General features: G+C 31.9%; 1 protein-coding gene and 1 long non-coding RNA gene across 3 annotated transcripts in view; one reads left to right on the top strand and one right to left on the bottom strand.

Moving 5' to 3' along the window:
• LOC141549530 (uncharacterized) overlaps positions 1-1,859 on the top strand; it is a 165,439-nt gene extending 163,580 nt beyond the window's left edge. The window contains exon 5 of the long non-coding RNA XR_012484375.1: positions 1,013-1,859. This is a non-coding gene — a long non-coding RNA (uncharacterized LOC141549530). The remainder of the gene's footprint in view (positions 1-1,012) is intronic.
• The window catches only part of SEMA5A (semaphorin 5A), a 623,550-nt gene that overhangs the window by 575,343 nt on the left and 28,880 nt on the right, over positions 1-19,327 (bottom strand). The gene's annotated exons all lie outside the window — the stretch shown is intronic.

The following is a 19,327-nucleotide window of genomic DNA, read 5'->3' as shown; positions in this document are numbered from 1 at the left end:
TAATAGTGTGGGTTTTTCCCCCAATTACATGCAAAAGTAATCTTTAACATTTGTTCTTGTTGTCTTTTTAAAATATTTATTTCCAAATTTTCTGACTCCCTTCCTCTCCCTTCCTCATTTACTTGTAATATCATCTGTTTTGTCTAAATCATGACCCTATTTTGTCCTTATCTTGGTATAAGGTGTTAGGAGTGAGTCAATGCCTAGTTTCTGTCATACTATTTTTCAATTTTCTCAGAAATGTTTATTAAATAGTAAGCTCTTATCCTGGAAGCTGGGATCTTTGGTTTATCAAACATTAGATTATTATAGTCACTGACTATTATGTGTTGTGAACATAACTTTGTGAACTGATCGATTGATCAATTATTCTCTTAGCCAGTACCAAATAGTTTTTCATCTAGCACAGCTAAGCCATCTTCATTTGTATTTTTTTTTATTAATTCCATTGAAATTCTTGACCTTTTGTTCTTCCAGATGAATTCTATAATTATTTTTTCTCGCCCTGTAAAGTAGTTTCTTGGCATGTTGACTGGTATTACAATGCAACTTTCTTCTGATGTATCATCTCAGCTGGGCATGATAACCAAATGGGTTCTCAAAAGCTGCTACACTCCACAACTATCATCCCTGCGACCAGGAGCTTTAGATGACAGTTTCTCCATAACTGTATCCATCTGAACTGTGGATATGTAATACCTTTTGACTGATCAAATAGTAATTCCAAGGATATGAACACTCTATAGAGGGAGAGAAAAATCTCCCTTCCATTCTACTTTCTGATATAGGTGCAGAAGTTTCTTTCATAATCTCTTGAGCCTTCCAAATCATAAGAGATTATTTAAGAACCCTAGAAGAGAAAGAAATTTGTTTTATCTAATTATTATCATCCTCAAATATTATCAAATTACATCTTTATGTAATATTTATAATGTACATAGCACAATACCTGTCATATAGTAGATGTTTGATAAATGCTAATTCTTTTCTTCTCTTGACTCAATCACTGAAGCTGTCCCACCTGATAAAGATATCAGGATTCAGGTTCATCTCTACAGAGAATTCAGTATTTCATCATTTATCCGTTGTGATCTCATTCTTGCTCTACATCAGATCCATCATCAGGAGGGAGTCTCAACCTCACAACACACAAAATTTGCATATCCATTGGTGGAAGAAGTACCCATATTGAGAGACTCTGGGGCTAAAAGAATCACATATCATTGGAATATTCACATATTAATATACAAACTAACAATAAGGGTCAGAGAGTGGGAGGTCAGCAAATAGCCTGTCTTGCTATTCAGCCTGAACTAATTCATTTTTTAAAAATAATTTTCCATAAGGAAGATAAATCTTATTGTCATCAGAAAGCCCACAGAGCATTCTTTTAACAAGAAGAGAAATCCATTAAGGTATAATTAAACATAAAACTTTATCTGTCTGGTTTTTCCCGCTATTTCTCAGGTCTTCATCTATTCTAAAGGCAGTCACTCTTTTTCATGAAACAATAAAAATAGTTCTTAATTGGTCACTGTTGAATGACCTGAGACAAGTCTCCCTTTTCCTGGGAGTGGAAAATAATATCTGTTGAAGCATAGAGCACAAACTTGATTAGACCACCTGAATAAAACACTGAATTGAAAGTTGCATAAAGTAATGATGAGTGAAATAAGCAGAACCAAGAGAATGCATATAATAACTTCAAAATTGTTTTAAAAACAACTTTGAAGGTCTAAGTCATTTAAACTATTATAACTACCAACATTATGGCTACTATTAACTACAAAGGATTTATGAAGGAAGACACTATCTGTACCCAGAGGATGAACTGACAAATAAAAGTATGTATAAAACAATTTTATATATAAATGTTTGTGTGTGTGTGTGTGTGTGTGTGTGTGTGTGTGTGTGTGTGTGTATTTGTATGGCATGGTAGCCATTTCTAGGCAGGAGGGCATAAAAAAGAAAAAAAAGTTATATGAAAACTTCAATATATATTAAAAAGAATAGCAATTTGTACATAAGTGATTTGCACTTTCATGTGCAATACTTTTTTTTCTTATTCTACTATGTTATTTCTTAAGTTCAGAACAAAATAAATGAAATTTTTAAAGTGGGAACCAGATTGTTCATGATTTTCTATCTATAGTAAAGTTTTTCTGTTGGTTTCATTTGATTGTCTAAAGTTATCTAACTATAAGATATTATCATATATTTTGTTATTCTTTTAACTCCATTTTTGCTCTATCTTATTTAACATGGATTTTTCCACATTTCTTGAAATTCTTCATATTCTTTATTCCATATAGTAAAATAACACTGTAGTACATTTGTTTAATCACTCTCCAGTGAACATAAAGTTTGTTGTTATGGTTGTTTCCCAGTAATTCATGTTTCCCATGAATTAATTTTTTGTATTAGTATTTATCAATAGCCTCCTTGAAGTAGAAACTCAGTAGTGAAATTATTAGGAAAACAATGTACCAGGCACTGTGTAAATTCTATGCAACTGATTCTCACAGCATGGTAATTAAGTATGTAAAGTTGAATTTGAAATCGGGTCTTCCTGACTCCAAGCCCAATGCTCTGTTGTACCATCTAATTACTGCTAGACAAGTCATTTAATTTCTCAAGGCCTCACTTTTCTCATCTGTGAAATGATGGGTTTAGACTAAATGACTTCAAAGGCCTCTTTACTATTCAGAGGCTCTAACTCTACAGAAAATAATGTGTGGCATTTTTGAATAATTCCATATTATTTTCCAAAATAGGCCAATTCATAACCATATTAGAAGTGAATTAGGATGCCTCTTTTTCCCATAGCCCCAGCATTGTTTTTTTTTTTATGTTGTACCAATTTGATAAATATGAATTGATGCCTCTTTTAATTTAGATATTTCAAAGTATTAGAGATTTTGAGCACTGTTCCAAATAGTTGTCAATTGTTTGCATTTCTTCATTCAAAAAAATGCCAATTTCAAGTTTTTATCAGAGATATCCAATATAAAGATACTTTCCTTTTCTTCTAATCTTAGACCCATTTATTTTATTGGCATAATTTTAAAATGTTTATAATTATGTATAATTGTAGTTTTTATCTTTGTCTCATGAATCTTCTCAGTATTTCAATTTCTTTCAAGCAATTCAATTACCCAAATGATAAATATCTATGTAAAATCAGGTGTAAAATGACATGGATCTTCTATTGCTATCTGTGCCTTAGAATATAGTAAAATGAAAGAATAAATTTAGAGCTTTAATAAGTAATTAAATAGTTTACTTTTCCATTAATGTTGATAGCAAGTAAACTGATTCAAAACCTACAATATAAGTCTGACTAATTATATGTTCCAGAACTGGAGATGACAAAAAAGAATATATCAAACCTACTTGTATTTGGCTAACCAAACTTCCAACATGAGGTTCTTTGGGGTTGAACTTTTAAAGAGATCTCTCCCAAGACCCTTTTTTTTTTTTTTTTTTTTTTTTAGAAATAACCATTTTTACACTACAAAAAATTGGAATAATCATCTTCTTGGGATAGTGCAATGAAAAGCAATTAAGTAGATTTTACCTCCAATGGTGCAATTTTTTGACCCTTACTCTGGACAACAATGATACTTAAAATCCTTTAAATCATGTGTCATTGAAAACCACTGGACATAGGGTAATTTCCAAAGGAGCAAAACTTAGATACTATTATACAAAATTTGCTGCTTAAAAAAGTAACCTCAACTTAATTAGCTCCTAGAATAAAAAAATTTAGCTTCTGATGCTATACTATTTTTTTTAAATCAAGGATAGAAATTCCTGGGGAATAACAGTAAACTGGAATCTTAGGAAGAGTCTATGAGAAACAAAATGAGTTAATTACCATCTTGGAAAAAGTCTGGGTGAGGCACAGAGAAAAGATTTTCATGCATTATTTTCCAGAGATGATGAAGAGAGTTAACTATCAGCAAGAATGAATGTGTGAGAGACTACCAGACTTAACTGGTAATGGAAAAAAATTTCTTACAATGTGAAAAAAAAAACTGAATATTTTTCTCTGGAGGAGACTCTGAAAGATTTTGAGTGTCACCCTGAGAAAACTATTCTGAAGGAATCAGGTGTAGTTATGAAGTGATTGTGCTTGTGATCTTCTCATTGTTGAAATATTAATTTACTTCTTTGAATTATTTGTTAATGTTAATAAATTATATGGTCAGAAACTACTTTTTTTCTAAGCCTATGAGAATGGACTTTGGGAAAGGGAGGGAAGATTTTTATATGAAAAGAATTCTTGAATTTTTGTAAAATAGTAGGATCTCAGTGCTAATCAACTAATTAGTTTCTGTATTTATAGATACAATTTCAAAACATATTTCTTGATGGTCCTTGAATTGAGTTAATAATAAAAAGTGTCAGTAGCCAACTATGAGACAGATACTGCTGTTTGTTTTTTCCTAACAGTTCATGAGTGTTCTTACTCTCACTTAGCAAAATGCATTCACATCCTCATCCAGAGAAAGAGGAATACTATGGCCAGCAAAATGAATGAATGAATGAATGAATGAATAGATAGATAGAAAAATAAACAGATAAGTAAAAGCTCTGACTACATGTGTGGTTTTTGGCCTTATGAAAAGTGGGATGGTACATAATGAGCAAAAGGAAAATAAGAAAAATATACTTTTAAAATTCTGCTAATCATATTTTTTCTTATTCATCAGGCATTTGTTTCCCCCAATTAATTTAATTCTAGTACTTTCTATTCATTAGAATATATGCATTGTCTAAATTTATAACTAGAATTTTTTTCAAAGATATTTTCATAGGCTCAATGGAGAGGAGTTCCAACATTGACATTGAACTAATCATTCAAGGGATGGAGGAAGTTAAGAGGTTTCTTAGGGTGTTTGGGAAAAACCATACCATAAAAATAAAATCCCCCCTTATGTAGAAGCAAAAAAAAATGTTATATGGCATCATACTTATGGTCCTCTAGTACAGAATTCTACAATCCTCAGTAGTTTGGAGAATTGAAACATCACAAAAACCTTTATAACATGATTTGGAGAAAAAAATGTTTCAATTCCCTGGGCATAGGGATAACCCTGAATGAATGGAAAATTCAAGCACAACTCTCCTACTCTCTAATAAGTTCTCTACAGTTTGGAAACTAGCCTGGCTTATATTTGAGTTTATTTTCCGATTCACCATAGCTGAGACTATCTACATAGACATTTCTAAACTTCAGTGATTAGAAATAGAAAATTAATGAAAATCTTATGATGGCAAATTCTTTTCATTTCCAAAGTCATATTAACAAAAACCTCTGTGGAAATTGTCACAATTCCCAACTTCCCTTTTTCTCCATTGACTTTCCATTTTTATTTCCATTCTATACTCTCTTTTACTCTAAAACAAATCAAGAAAGGAGGATATTGATAGTACTCATTTCCTAGAAATAGATATCCTAAAACAAAGCAGGAAAGGAAAGGTAGGAAATGGGTGTCATAAAATTACAATGACTGTAGGTAGACATCTTTAATGTTATCAAGATGCTCCAAGGTAGTTTCTCATTGCCAGAATCTAGGAGATGGTGTATTTTGACACCACTCTTGTGGCTAATTGGTAGCTAGTGGCAAGCCCAGCTCTTGGGTTGGTTAGAGAAATTAAAAAAGAGCCAGCAGCAGCTGGAGTGGATCATTGAAACCAAGATCTTGGCTCAGCAAGGGCAACAATGTTAGTTCTTACTGTCCTGCCCCGACCATGGATAAATATACCATTCTACTCTGGATTCTAGCAATAATCAAAGTACCCTTAATGCCACAAGCATAGTAGTAAGATACTTGGGTGGCTGAAATATCTCATTTATAGATCCAGTGCAACATACACTTTTCATATTAAGTGACTTTATTAAAGAAGTGAAATTTCCTCTTGAGAGGATTCAACTAATCCTTAGCACACTATCATCCTGATTATTATAGGATAGCCTCAATGTCCTTTTAAGGCAGTCAAAATTATAATAGAGTCTGGATACCATTTCTGACTCATTAACAGTCAAAACAGTTTTATTTTAAAAGAACAATCCTGATTTGATTTAGTTATGTTTTATTTTCTATTTAGAAAAAAGGTCGCATAAAATCCAACCTAAACAAATCTGGTTTCTTTCATATTTTTCCCAAATTTCATTTTTTTGAGCTTCTTTTTTTAAAAAAATCAATTTATTTTCCTCGAGTGTTACAAATCAAACAAAACAAGGAAAATATTCATTAAAACTAATAAAAATAAATGTAAATCAAATTCATGAAAATTGTTTACCCAATTCTAAATGAAAAGAAGAGGGTAGACAAGATGGAAAAGGAAGGGGAAGAAAGGAGAGAAAGGAAAGGGAGGGGAGGAAGAGGAGAAACAGAACCAGAAGATGAAGAATGAAAACCATAAAAAATAGAACTAGAACAAAAGGAAGGAGAAGAGGAAGGAAGAAGAGAAAGAGAAAGATAAGGACAAAATAAATTCATTGATTATTCTTTCCGGAAGGGAAGAGAACAGTTGTATAAGTCCTTTATTTTATATATGAGGAAATTGAGATCCAGATAATTAAAGAGAATTCCCTAGAGTTACAGAACAAGTTCCTCTGACAGAATTAGAACCCAAAACCCTATTTCTGGACTCCTAATCCAGTATATTTTCTCTATGTCATACCATGTTCTGGTAACTTGAATTCAGCAGATTTCTCTTTCAAAGCAATTATCCTCACTTATAACTTTTAAATAAATTACCGATTAAAAAAGCTATTTTATATTATAGTAAATTTAAGAAATGTGATCATCTTCTCCCAAGTAATGATTATATTGCTGTTACTTTTTGAAGCTTATTTTGAATTCAGAAAGATGAAATAAATGAAAATGTTCTCAACTACAAAGCTATCTTATTAAATTTCTTTCTAGAATGAGCTATATATTGCATACATATAATGCTTTCCTGAGTGGTCTTAATTAAGATGTTAAATATGCATAAGCATTGTTTATCCATCCAGAAAACTTGATCTGATGGGTGTGCACACAAGAGAATTTGAGTTTTTTACATCAGCATGAATACTGGACAACTCTTATTCAATAAAACAAACAGTCTTTCATACAAAGCAGATATACAACAATAGTATAATTTCACAAAATGCCAAAATACTAGAAAAATATTTCTTCCAATTGCTTTTATTCATTTCCAAACAATCTACATTCCAAATAATAAGCTATTGAATTTTTTGCCTCAAATTTTCATTTACATTCTTTATTCATATATTTTCTACAGTACTAGCGAGAGATTTTGGTAGATCCTTGATGTCATCACTGTTACTTCTTCCACCAGTAGAGCTTTCAGCCTATCCATGAAGATAAGAAGAGAAATCTTCCAAAATTCTTCCAGCACTGTCAGCAAGGATGAAGTGAACTTTAAAATCATATTCTCTTTTGGAACTATGGCCTAATGTCTAGTTGACCTAGCAGCCAAAACAAACTAAAAATATAACCTTTGGAGTTATTGATAAATCTCTTTAAAAATGCTTATTAACAAAACAGGTTCTATAAATGAACTAATTCAGACTATCGACAGAAATATTCCCTCTATTGACTGAAAATATTACACTTCTATGGTGTACTCATTATCAAAAAATCTTCTAGGCTTTAAACTATGGGCTACTTGGGGGATAAAATGATCAATTAAGTTGGCAAATCATTTTGAGTTCAGATCTCTGGATCACTTCCAGGTACTACTGAAATGAAGAATATTTTACTTTTAATTAATGGGTATAGAAAACCTAAGGTTTCTCATATCTACTTTAATTTCTATTAGCAAAGATTTTATTAAGCAGAAAATGTTTAATGAAACATATGGGTGGGGGGAAGCTAGACTGGAAATAACTCAATCCTAACTTAAGTGCTCATAAGATTTTTTTCACTCAATTCTACATTTCTACAGTGCTCAAATTATTAATAGGATGGTTATCCCAGCTCTTCTCAGAGTCTGGAGGACATATGTAACTTATTCTCTTGGGAAATGGAAAAGGGAATACATTTCCATGATCTTACTCCTGAATGATGCAGTTTAATCAGTTATGTTCAGAATAAGGGAGAAAATTACTTTGCTAGAATTGAGGGAGAATAATTTTCCAGGAGTTAGTTAACTAAGAACTGCAACTTTTCTACATGCTTGAAAAAATTTACAGAAGGGTAAAGTGAGAAAAGTATCATACAATTATAGATATCAAGTCACTGCTTAACTCCTGACTACATTTTCTCCTGCAGAAACTCAGATAGGCTTACACTCAGACACCTGAATATGAACAAAGTCATAATGCCCAAGCTGGAGCCATAACTTTCTCTACATGAATCTGCAAAGGGTATCCTCCTTTATCATGTATATGATAAGTCAGAATTCTACTCTTATCTAGAGTAGGCAATAGTTTTTAAAATAGGGAGATTCATACTACATGGATTGCTGCATTCTATATTCATGTCATGCCAGTTTTAAGTTTTTATAACAGAAGCTAAGCCAAAATACACTTGAAAAGTCAGTGTACATTTACTATGTACACACATACATAAATATTATGTATACATATACACATATATGAGTTATTAGTTTTGTAATGTTTTGTTCATGTAAGAACTTTAGAAAATGTAAGCTTAATACAATTATAATAACATAAGGCTTTGAAAAAAACTTAGTCAAAAACCTCTTATTTCTTCATTCAAATCTAAGATTGACTAAGATCTGCACAAACAGAACTTTTGGCTTCTAAACAAAATGATAGAAATGCCTTGTCTTACCCTTTGCCAGACCAAACTGTAATCATATCCCAATAATAACCCAGCAATTTTGGCTGTCAAAATGATGCTTGTACTATTCAGACCTCTCTCTTTGGGAGTTGCTGTTCCAAAAAAAAAAGCCACAAAAATTATTTTCTTGGCAACATAAAATTTGGAACACACTTGATGGTATTACCCTCATTTCCTGACCTGAAGTGCACTGCCAAGTATCCAGCTGTGTTCTCTAGAGCAAAAGAGTCTATGCAGCCTATGCGACCAGTATTTTGTCTTCTAAAAGATTCCTGATTTTCTCCTATTAAGAGATCTAGACATTCAGTAAATATATCTCTTCATAGGTTAGTTGAGGTTGGAAGGAATCAAGCAATGAGCAAAGTCTTTCAAATTCATGTAATCTGATTTAATGTGTTCTCACACACTCTTTTCCCTTTCTTCCTGCTTCCTTGCTTTCTTTTTGTCCTATATGCTTCTTCCCATTCTTCAAATAACTATACCCTCCATTTTTTTCTGGCTATATATTGCCTTAACTCTACAAACAAAGGTCAATAAAATGTAAAATGTCTAGATATTTTGATGCCAAAAATTGGTTGAACCCTGGAATTCATGTACCTAATGAAATCTAAGTAGAATACAAGAAAGACCAATTAATCATTTTAAATATTTCTAAGTTGTAGTACCCATTAAATGGGCTATTTAAGCGCAGGAGAACTAATTATATAGGATGAAAAATTTTATTTACATGTGAAACTAGATTTAAAATAAAGAGCCCTCATCTGCAATATCTGACATGTTCTCATGAAGATACATATTTCTACCTTATAAACCCATATGGAACTTGAAGTTTAAAATTATATTAGATCACATTTCAAAAATGTATCCTTAAAACCACTCTCTATCAAACAAAAGAATAAGTGCCCTTTACTTTTTCATGCAAAAGAGTTGCAATGAGGAAAGTCATAGCCTCTGTACCTACAATCAATAAATAGAGTCATTCTTTGTATCACAAAGACAATCCTACAAAGTCACTTTAATTAACTGCTCTGTAACTTACAAAAATTGATCTATTGTGCAGATGCAAGCAAATTTAAACATATGAACAAAAGACTTTACAGATAGTCTAAATAAGAATCATCAGCAAAAAAAAAAAAAAAAAAAAAACAAATAAAAAACAAAAATACAAACCTCTGAAAAATGCATAAACATTAATCTAGTGACACGAAGCCAAAAATTAAAATACTTGAGTTTTTGTTCTAATTTCAACTTCCATTGATTATGTCCAAGTACAGAATGTCTGTTCCTCTATTAGGGATGCTCTCTAAAGGTGATGAGATGCTTCAATACACATGTCCTCCTACTGACATCAATAAATAATTACATATAACAGTAAATTGTATAAATATGCAATCTAGTTACCCTATAAGACATACTAGACCCTATTTGCATATGGCAGTCAGCTGAATAATAGAGAAACAGCAAAGACCACCTAATAGTAACTACCAGGTTCTAGATACTCTCTAACCAGGTTTTCAGATTCATAGTAGGTTCATGGAGATTCTTAATGATGTGAATAGGAACCAGGCTGAGCTTAAAGTATATAGATACTACAGTTGGTTCACAAGTGCTTAGAATTCACTCCCCAATTAATTGAAATAGAACAGAGGAAACATCATGTGAGGAGGAGGAACCTATGTCTTTAGGGGTGGGAGGACGAAAGAAGAGATCTTCAAAGGCCAAGAACAAATTAATTTTTTTCTGAGATGTCTAATGACAACTCATCAGAAAATGTGTTAAATGTTGCAAATAACTAGCTCCACTTGCCAATTCCCAAGATCTAGAATCCACAAAGTTTCAGAGAATCCAGGTCCCAGTATATATGACCTACTTAGGTGATAATTTGGGGAAATTTGTATAATGCTTCTACAATTCAGATGAAGTTGGTTGTCTAAAATTTTGATTTTCCTCTAGAACCTAGCACTACATTTTGTACACAGAAAACAAATAATTAATAAATATTCATTGAATCACATTCAATTCCCAGGAAATTTACTCACAAACTTCCGAGCAATTGCTCATACAAATAAACAATGTTAGAGGGTTAAATTCATTACTAACAACACAAAGGCATTTCTTAATTTATTCACTTCTCATCACAAACCACAGAGCAGGGAACATTGAAGGTCAATAAGAAACATTATCATTATTGATACCATTCTTTTTAAAATGATAACGTTACTCTGGAGAAAATAAAATACTCATTCCACTTAGAATTGGATAAGACAAAATAAGGCTGGTTGGGAATCTTAGCAGATACATTTATTACATTCTCAGGATGCTACTTTTCTATAAATTTTTTCAACAAGGAAAATGTCAGAGTTAACAAAAAAGAGACTTCAATATTGTCCCTTTAGAAGTCAAGTTAATTTACTTTCTGGAAATTTAAACAAAACGAAACCAGACATTTATTTGGCCCCCAAAATAGGGAATCCCCTGTATATTTTCAAATATCACAACGATATCAGATTTATAGACAAATAAGCAAATAGCAAATTATTGTCACGACTTTTAGCAACAGACTGCTATCTGTCCAAGGGCTATCAAACTGTGCATTCCCTTTGACCCAGCAGTATCATTACTGGGCCTATATCCCAAGGAAATAATTAAGAAGGGAAAAGGACTCAATGTACAAAAATGTATGTAGCAGCTCTTCTTGTGGTAGCAAAGAATTGGAAAATGAGTAGATGCCCATCAATTGGGGAATGGCTGAACAAGTTGCAGTATTTGAAGATAATGGAATATTATTGTTCTATAAAAAATGATGAACAAGTTGATTTTAGAAATGTCTGGAAAGATTTACATGAATTGATGCTGAATAAAAGAAGTAGAATTAGTAACACACTCTACACAAAAACAGCAAAAATGTGCAATGATCACCTATGAATTACTTGATTCTTCTCAGTGGTTCAGTGATCCAAAGCAATTTCAATAGACTTTGGACAGAAAATGGTATCTGCATCAAGAAAAAGAACTATGGAAATTGGATGTAAATCAACACATGCTATTTTCACTTCATTTTCTGTTGTTGTTGTTTTTTTAATCTCTCCTGGGATTTTTTCTTTTTGCTCTGATTTTTCTCTCCCAATATGATTCAAAAAGCAATGTATATTAAAATATTTTTAAAAATAAAAGTGCTATCTAGAGATAAATATATGAGAAAATGCTAATCATAATGTGAACATATTTATCATTTTGTCTAAAATTTTAAATGAAAATTTGGCTATAACTTGTATTGACCTTTTGTTCTTTTAGACCTGTCCTGGGGAAAGGGAGGAAATAGCACTTGACTCCCAGTTATTTTCAATTTAGCCTTTTTAAGGGATACTAAATGTTATTGCATTGATATAGGGTGAGGAAACTCACTATATTATATTGATATTGATACCTTCTCTAACAACAACTAGACTAAAAACTTGCCTGAATAATTAAATGACTTTGTCATGGCTTACACTAGAAGGCACACATTTAAGCCTTTTACAGAAAATATATAAAATAACGTTAGTGAGATGGACATGGGTGGGGGACATATAGAAACCACCTTTCAAAATTTTGACTTCAATGAAGAAAGTGAATGAAGTTAGCAATGGTAAGGTATTTTTCCCTTAACTTTAATTAATCTGTTATTAAATAATTAATTTATGAGCACAAGTGGTTCTGCAAATCCTTTAAAGAGAATTTGCCTGTGCTTTACCAAAAAGTTCACTCCAAACTGGATTCCTGTAACCATAACAACTGCAATGCACACAATGTAAGTGACAAAAGACAAGCAAACTCTTCTACAAAGGATTTTTTCTTTTTGGCCATGGTTCAAGGTAGCAACAGCTAGTAAAAGGTAAGGAGAAATATTATTTTGTATCATCATGGTATAGTCTTTTGCTCTATAATGCCAAAGCAGTAAGTACAGTGACCATACAAAGAAAAAACTCTCTAAAATCAAAATTTTACTTCAGAGAAGATATAGGAATTCTATTGCATTTACAAAAAATTAGCCATTGGCAACTCTACTGAAATATTTTTCAAAAAATAGCTGAAACTGCAAAATACACTCATAAACTTTTTCACTCAACCACCATCACAGATTGTCTCATTTGCTGTAGGGCTTTTAAAGTATCTGCTGCTATAATTGGGTTATTTAGATATGACCCCATTAAAATCTAGGCTTATATGTATCCTAGAGAAAAAATGGGCCAGACTTTCTAGTTTAGTCAGCAAATTCCTCGAGTGAAATTTATACACTATGGGAGGTGCTATTCAGTCTGTTCCTAGGACCTGAGCCAGTTACTATGACACCCAAATGTTCCACTTTATCCTCAAATTTACCTCAAGTAGCTCATCTCCTACATATTTGTTTATTTAAACTTAGTCTTATGAGTATTTTCAAGTTGGTTCCTTCAGAAATGATTCCATAGTTTGGACAAAGTGATTTTCCTAATCATTTCTCTCCTCTGTGGACTTACAATTTCTCCTTATGAACTGTTTATCATTTGTGCCTTAATCTTTACACAAATTTAATCATTTAAACATAATTTTAAACTTGATTTCATCCCCAGAAGGGATGTCTAGAAACCAGAGTTCAAAAGAATTGAACGACATGAAACTAAAGTAGTCTCTGTGATGGATGGAAAGATACTAGAAAAGATACTAGCTTCCTATTTAAAACTTTCATATTATTGCTTTGATTTTTAATCAAATTAATGACAAATCTGTAGAACCTACTACTAGAATTATTGATGCAAGAGTTGGATAAATAATTATGAATACACATTTGTGATAACACAGATTCATGTTTTGAACTCTATATCATAATTATGATTATTTTGGTTTCCCACTGTATAAAACATATTGATATTAGGTATTCATCTGATAAGTTATTTACAGTAACACAAGAGATAGAGACTGCAGAAATTAAAGGGAAAAATGTATTCAGAGCTCATCTTACCCAGATTTCTCTTTTAAAAAATAACTAGAATTGTCAGGTCTTCATTAAACTCTAAAGAATGGTTATTTAAAAATTAAAGCTCTCTATTTCACTAAACCACAATTTTCCAACAGCAGCATATTGTATAGGAAGCTTTGTAATCTGTCATTTTGTGACACTGAAAGTTAACTTGTTAGCATCTCTTTTATGCTCTTCAGTAATGGCCCCTAAAGTGTGGGGGAAACTATCACCATTAAACTGAAAAAATATATATAAAATAGCTGGTGAAACCAACCAAGCCCCTTTTTAATTTGCTATTAGCTTTCTAATTTTCTATTATGCTCTTTTCTCTAGTCACATAATTAATCCTAAAAGAAGTCTTCTGGGGGTGCTCATTACTGAACATTCTGCTTTCAATGCAAAGGAATTCCTTTAGACATGTTTCCAACAAGCCATTTTCAGTTTTGAATCCAAGAATTAAAATAAAAGAGAAATAGGAAAAATGTCTAAGACCAAATTTTGAGTGTCCTACATGGCCTTCTCTTTGAATGTTTCTCTCTACTGTGCTATCTTTAAAATGTTCTCTTTTAATATTCATCTTAATGACCCAATCCTGATCCCTCGCCCAACTGGAAGCATTTACTGATTCCTAGCAATTGCACTCAATACAAACAAAAAAAAAAAAAAAAAAAAAAAAAAAAAAAAAAAAAAAAAAACAGCAAGATATATTCTATGATTTAGTTATTTTTGCATTTTAGTGAAATGGCTGTTTTAAAAACAGGACCATTAAAATATTAGGAGATTATGTCTATGTAATACCAAATCCCTCAAGATCTGATAAATGGGAAAATGTTAGAGGAAAATAAAAGATAAGCTGAGGTGTTTATATCTCTGTCCTCATCACCTCATATGTATGCTCTTCCTTACCCATAAGCATAGTTCTTGAATCTCTTTGGACCAAAAAAGTAAATCTCTTTTGTGATTTAAGCTTTGACCCACTGTCATCTCTCTCTTGATATTTACTCTAACCTCAACGGTGATGGAAAAAATTAAAATGTGCAACCCTTATCACAGAACTTTAGACTATGAAAGTACTTAAAAGTTTATCCTTCTAGTGCAGGGGTTCTTAACCCTTTTTTTGTCATGAATCCCTTTGACAGTCTGGGTAAACCTATGAACCTCCTTTCAAAATAAAAAATTAAAAAAAATGTTTTTTCAAGGATAAAATAAAATGCATAGGGTTACCAAGGAAACTAGTTATACTGAAGCAATATCAAAACATTAAGGAAAAAATCAAGTTCAGAGACCCTAGTTTAAGAATATCCTTCTCTATTCTACTGTTAGATGAAACAAGGAACCCTTTTGAAATCTCAAAATCTGCCTGAAGACCTTTACTATTAACGAACTTACAACCTATTGAAATTAAGTCAGCTCTACCTTTCTATAACTTCGTTATAAAAAGTCTGTTTCTCACTACTTTCCACATGCTGCTATTAATTTTGCCCTGTGGCAAAAACTAACTAATCCCTTTTCTACATGATGATTCTTGAAATACTTGAAGATAGTTAGCCATATTCTCTGTAGGTTTTGCCTTCTTATGATTAAACATCCAGAAATCTTTCAATCTATGGCATGGTCTCTAGGTCTCTCACTCTCTTAGGGTCTTCTGAAATTTTGTCAAGGATATTCCTGAGATATGCACAATGGATCAGAGGTTGTGAAGATCAAATGGGATGTTATTTGTAAATAACTTTACTAATGGCCGGAATATAGTAGGTTCTTAATTACTACTAGTTTCCTTTTTTTTTTCATATATATATCTACTATTCTTACTAGACTATGCCATTATTTTGAATTCATCCTGTTATATTCCCTATTTTTCTATTTCTGAATGTATTTTTAATGTACTTATCAATGAGTTTCCTAAACAGATGCATCCTTCTCTTTAGAAAGTTTCTGTTTTTCTTCATCATGAGAATTGCATTGCTGTGGTTTGAATTTCATTATTGAAAAAGCATCACTTCTCTCAGGGTCTAACTCGCCCTACAGAATCTTAGTCTAATGAGAACTTGTCTATCCTTTCTCAAAGTTTTGTGAAAATCTCCTTTCCTCAAATTTAAGGTATATATTAGATTATTCCTGCATTTCCTCCAAGTTATAGTGATTAATAGAAATATGCCTAAAGTCTAAAAGTGGAGGAGTACTTCTAAGAATGGCTGTCCAAGACACATGAGGCTTTCTGTATTCACATTGTTTATTCCAGAGGCTATAACAAACTCAGAAAAAAGTCCATGTCCCATTAATTAATCCCTGCAATATCTCACCAAAGATCTAATACAGAGGTGGGGAAACTTTTTTTTCTGCTAAGGTTACTTCGGATATTTATAACATCATTTGTGGCCCATTCAAAATTATCAACTTAAAACTATCTGTCAGCTCATCATCACCTGAAGTTGCCTTGGCAGGGCTAAAACAAATGATTTTGTGGATCTTTTACAATCATGGACCAGCTGTTCCCACCCCTGGCCATTTTTTTTTGTATTTTGCAGATGTGTACCCAATTATCCTTGATGAACCTCAACGTGAACATTTCCTCTGTCTTTTCTCTGAAATCTGACACTAGCATCCTCCCTTTTGCACAAGGTTAAAAATTTGGAGTCATTTTTTAAAGCTTCTTGGTTCTTTACCTGATCCATCCAATTAGTTGATTAGCCATGTTCAAAACCATATTCGTTATGCTGTCTCGTATGAAAATTTGTTTTGTTAAAACATAAGGATTATTACTATTGCCTAGAACTCATGGTCAGAATAATAAAAAGATAGAATACAGTAACCTATTTTTTAAGGGAAGAGGAGGAAAAAATAGTAATATTGAGAAAGGAAAAGACTTAAAGGAGGCCAACTTCTTTTGAATATGCTCTCAGCTTTCATGGCAGCTAGGGTATCTGATCTACTTGAAAAACTCTTGGCTGGGCAGCCCTAAAATTTCCTGGCCTAATTATTTCCTTTTGAATTCCACTATTAGTATGACCTCAACCATCATGCAGAAAGAAAATGCTGCCCTTTTAATTTATTAAAGATAATTTTGCACCCTATCAATATTGTTATCTATATGGACTATATAAGCCCTTACTTTTATTCTTTTATTCTCTTCTCCAATATTTTACAATTGCTTTACAGTCATAGTTTGTTTGTTTGTTTTTTCCCCCTTAAAGATTGTACAACTGCTTCCAAATGGGAGAGGGGATGAGGCACAATTTTAATAAGCAATGATAGTGATCTAAAGTATCTATCAATGATAAATGATAGAGAGAGTATAATGAAAGGGCAAAAGAGAATATTTATATAGTTTATTTATGAGGTATATAAAGAATAACTGCTTGCTCTATTTACAAAATTGTATAGAAATCTAGAATTAAAACATTTAATCCAAATGGCATAACTGCTCCCATTGTATTGCTAAGGGAATGATTAGTCTTTAGTAGGAGCTATTTGAAACTGATATTTTAAAACTACCATTAATTTAAATTTATTTGCTTATTCTTTTCATGGTTTATCTGTGTGATCCCTTTTCGGTATCATCAAATCTAATCAAAAGGATATCATTCAAATAAATGAAAACAATCTTTTAGGATCCATTTCAATGCTAAATCACATGTAAAAACATTATCTAAATCAGTTAAATAGCACATCTCAGATAGCAGTCTTTTTTCCAACTGTTACCAAACTATGCAATATTTGGAGGGAAGATTTTTGTTATAAGACAAGGCTATTAAATGATAAGGTTTATTTGGCATTGCAGAGTTTAAAATCTAATAAAAGCTGATGAAGCCTGCTATCTCTTTAGTCAATTCAAGGAAATGAAAGAGTCGGACATCAGATATGGAACTCCTCTCCTTAGCACTGCCATGCAATTGCTAAATTGAAGCTATATACACAATAATTTGATACAAGCAAAGTAATTGGACAAAAAAAGCTCACAAGTGGAAAAACCTCATTTTTCAAGGTGCTATTTTTTTATTATCTCATCTTTCTGAATGCCTTATCTTAGCTTAACACTGTTCCCATTTAGTGATGTTGAGATTTAAACAATCTTGTATTTTTTAGCCATCTTTCATACATTTTCAGACTATTTTAAACTTACAGGATTGAAAAATTTCTAAAAAATATGTTTAACAATGCAGAGATTGAAATGCTGCAAAATCACAGAGAACAAATCTGACCCCAAAGAAAAGAAATGAGGAGACACCTATTTTTACTCCTTTGCAGAGGTGAGTAAACAGGGAGTTCATGACTATGGGATACTATATGTTATCAAATGTTTTATGTGATGATTGGCTTTACATATATTATTATTTATTCTCCTTCCTCTATTTTTAAAAATCATTTATAATTCTAGGGGCAAGAATAAAGATGCAAGGAAAAAAATGTAGGCCATGTAAAAACAAAAGATAACAAGGAAAAGTTGTTGATTTTTTAATATAGGACTCATAAACTTTCTTACAATGAATATTTTAGGACATCTAAAGATTAACATTACTTTCAAAATTAATGTATAAATAAGAATAATCCATGAGCATTCTTAAAGAGCTCAAAAAGGACCCACTTAATTTCTAAAGCATTATCACAAAGGAAAAAGCAAATCATATTCAATATTTTTTCTCTCTCAAGGAGTCAGCTTCTGATTCCTTCCCACCTTTATTTATATATGAGAATGAAGAAAAATACAAAATATGCTGTGAAAGCAAAAGTTTGAGGATTCTTTAAATTACAAATGAGTAGTGAGAGGTGACAATATGGGACCTCATGTCAAAAACTTCTCATTTGATTTACCAGTTGCAGGGGTAAATGAAATAAGATAGGAAAGAGAATCAAATACAATAGGCATTTACTTATTGAGGTTATATTACATGTAAGACACAACAAGCATTATTGAGGTAAAAAAAATTCAAAACCAATAAGATACAGTAAGTTACAGCACATTTATTTTGCCCTGAAAGAGTTTATAATCTAGCTATTAGGGAGGAAGGCATACCAAAATTATGATCTCAATAAGGAAGTAATCTGCAAAGATGTCCATTACAACATATGCATAGCTTCCCATGCAGTGCAAGTGTCATCTATGTCCTTCTGGAAGTTTACCAAAAGGGAACCTCATGCAATTCACTAAAGGAAAGCCTTCTTTGATTTTTCCTGACTGCATGATGAATAACAGTGGAGCACTCTGGTTATCTACTTGTCATCCCCTACCCATCACCCAATGTGGCCAGCTAACCTATTTTTACTCTCATAATTCTTGGATGTCATCTTTTATTTCTGTTCTTTGGAATTCCTCATTAAGCTCTCATACAGTCTTTGCTACAGGTTAGTACCCACTTCATAGGGTTGTTGTGAGGATTAAATGAGATAATTAAAGTTTGCAAAGTATATTAAATTTAAGGGTTATGTAAATGTTATTAGGTAATCCATACACACAGAAATATAACACAGATATTCTTAAATATTAAATGAGTGGTATGGAAACAAGTGCTAAAAATAATAA

This window comes from Sminthopsis crassicaudata, chromosome 1, assembly GCF_048593235.1.
Source record: "Sminthopsis crassicaudata isolate SCR6 chromosome 1, ASM4859323v1, whole genome shotgun sequence".
NCBI classification, from domain to species: Eukaryota; Metazoa; Chordata; class Mammalia; order Dasyuromorphia; family Dasyuridae; genus Sminthopsis; species Sminthopsis crassicaudata.
The sequence above is the reverse complement of the archived record's forward strand: the minus strand, read 5'-3'. Positions and strand labels throughout refer to the sequence as shown.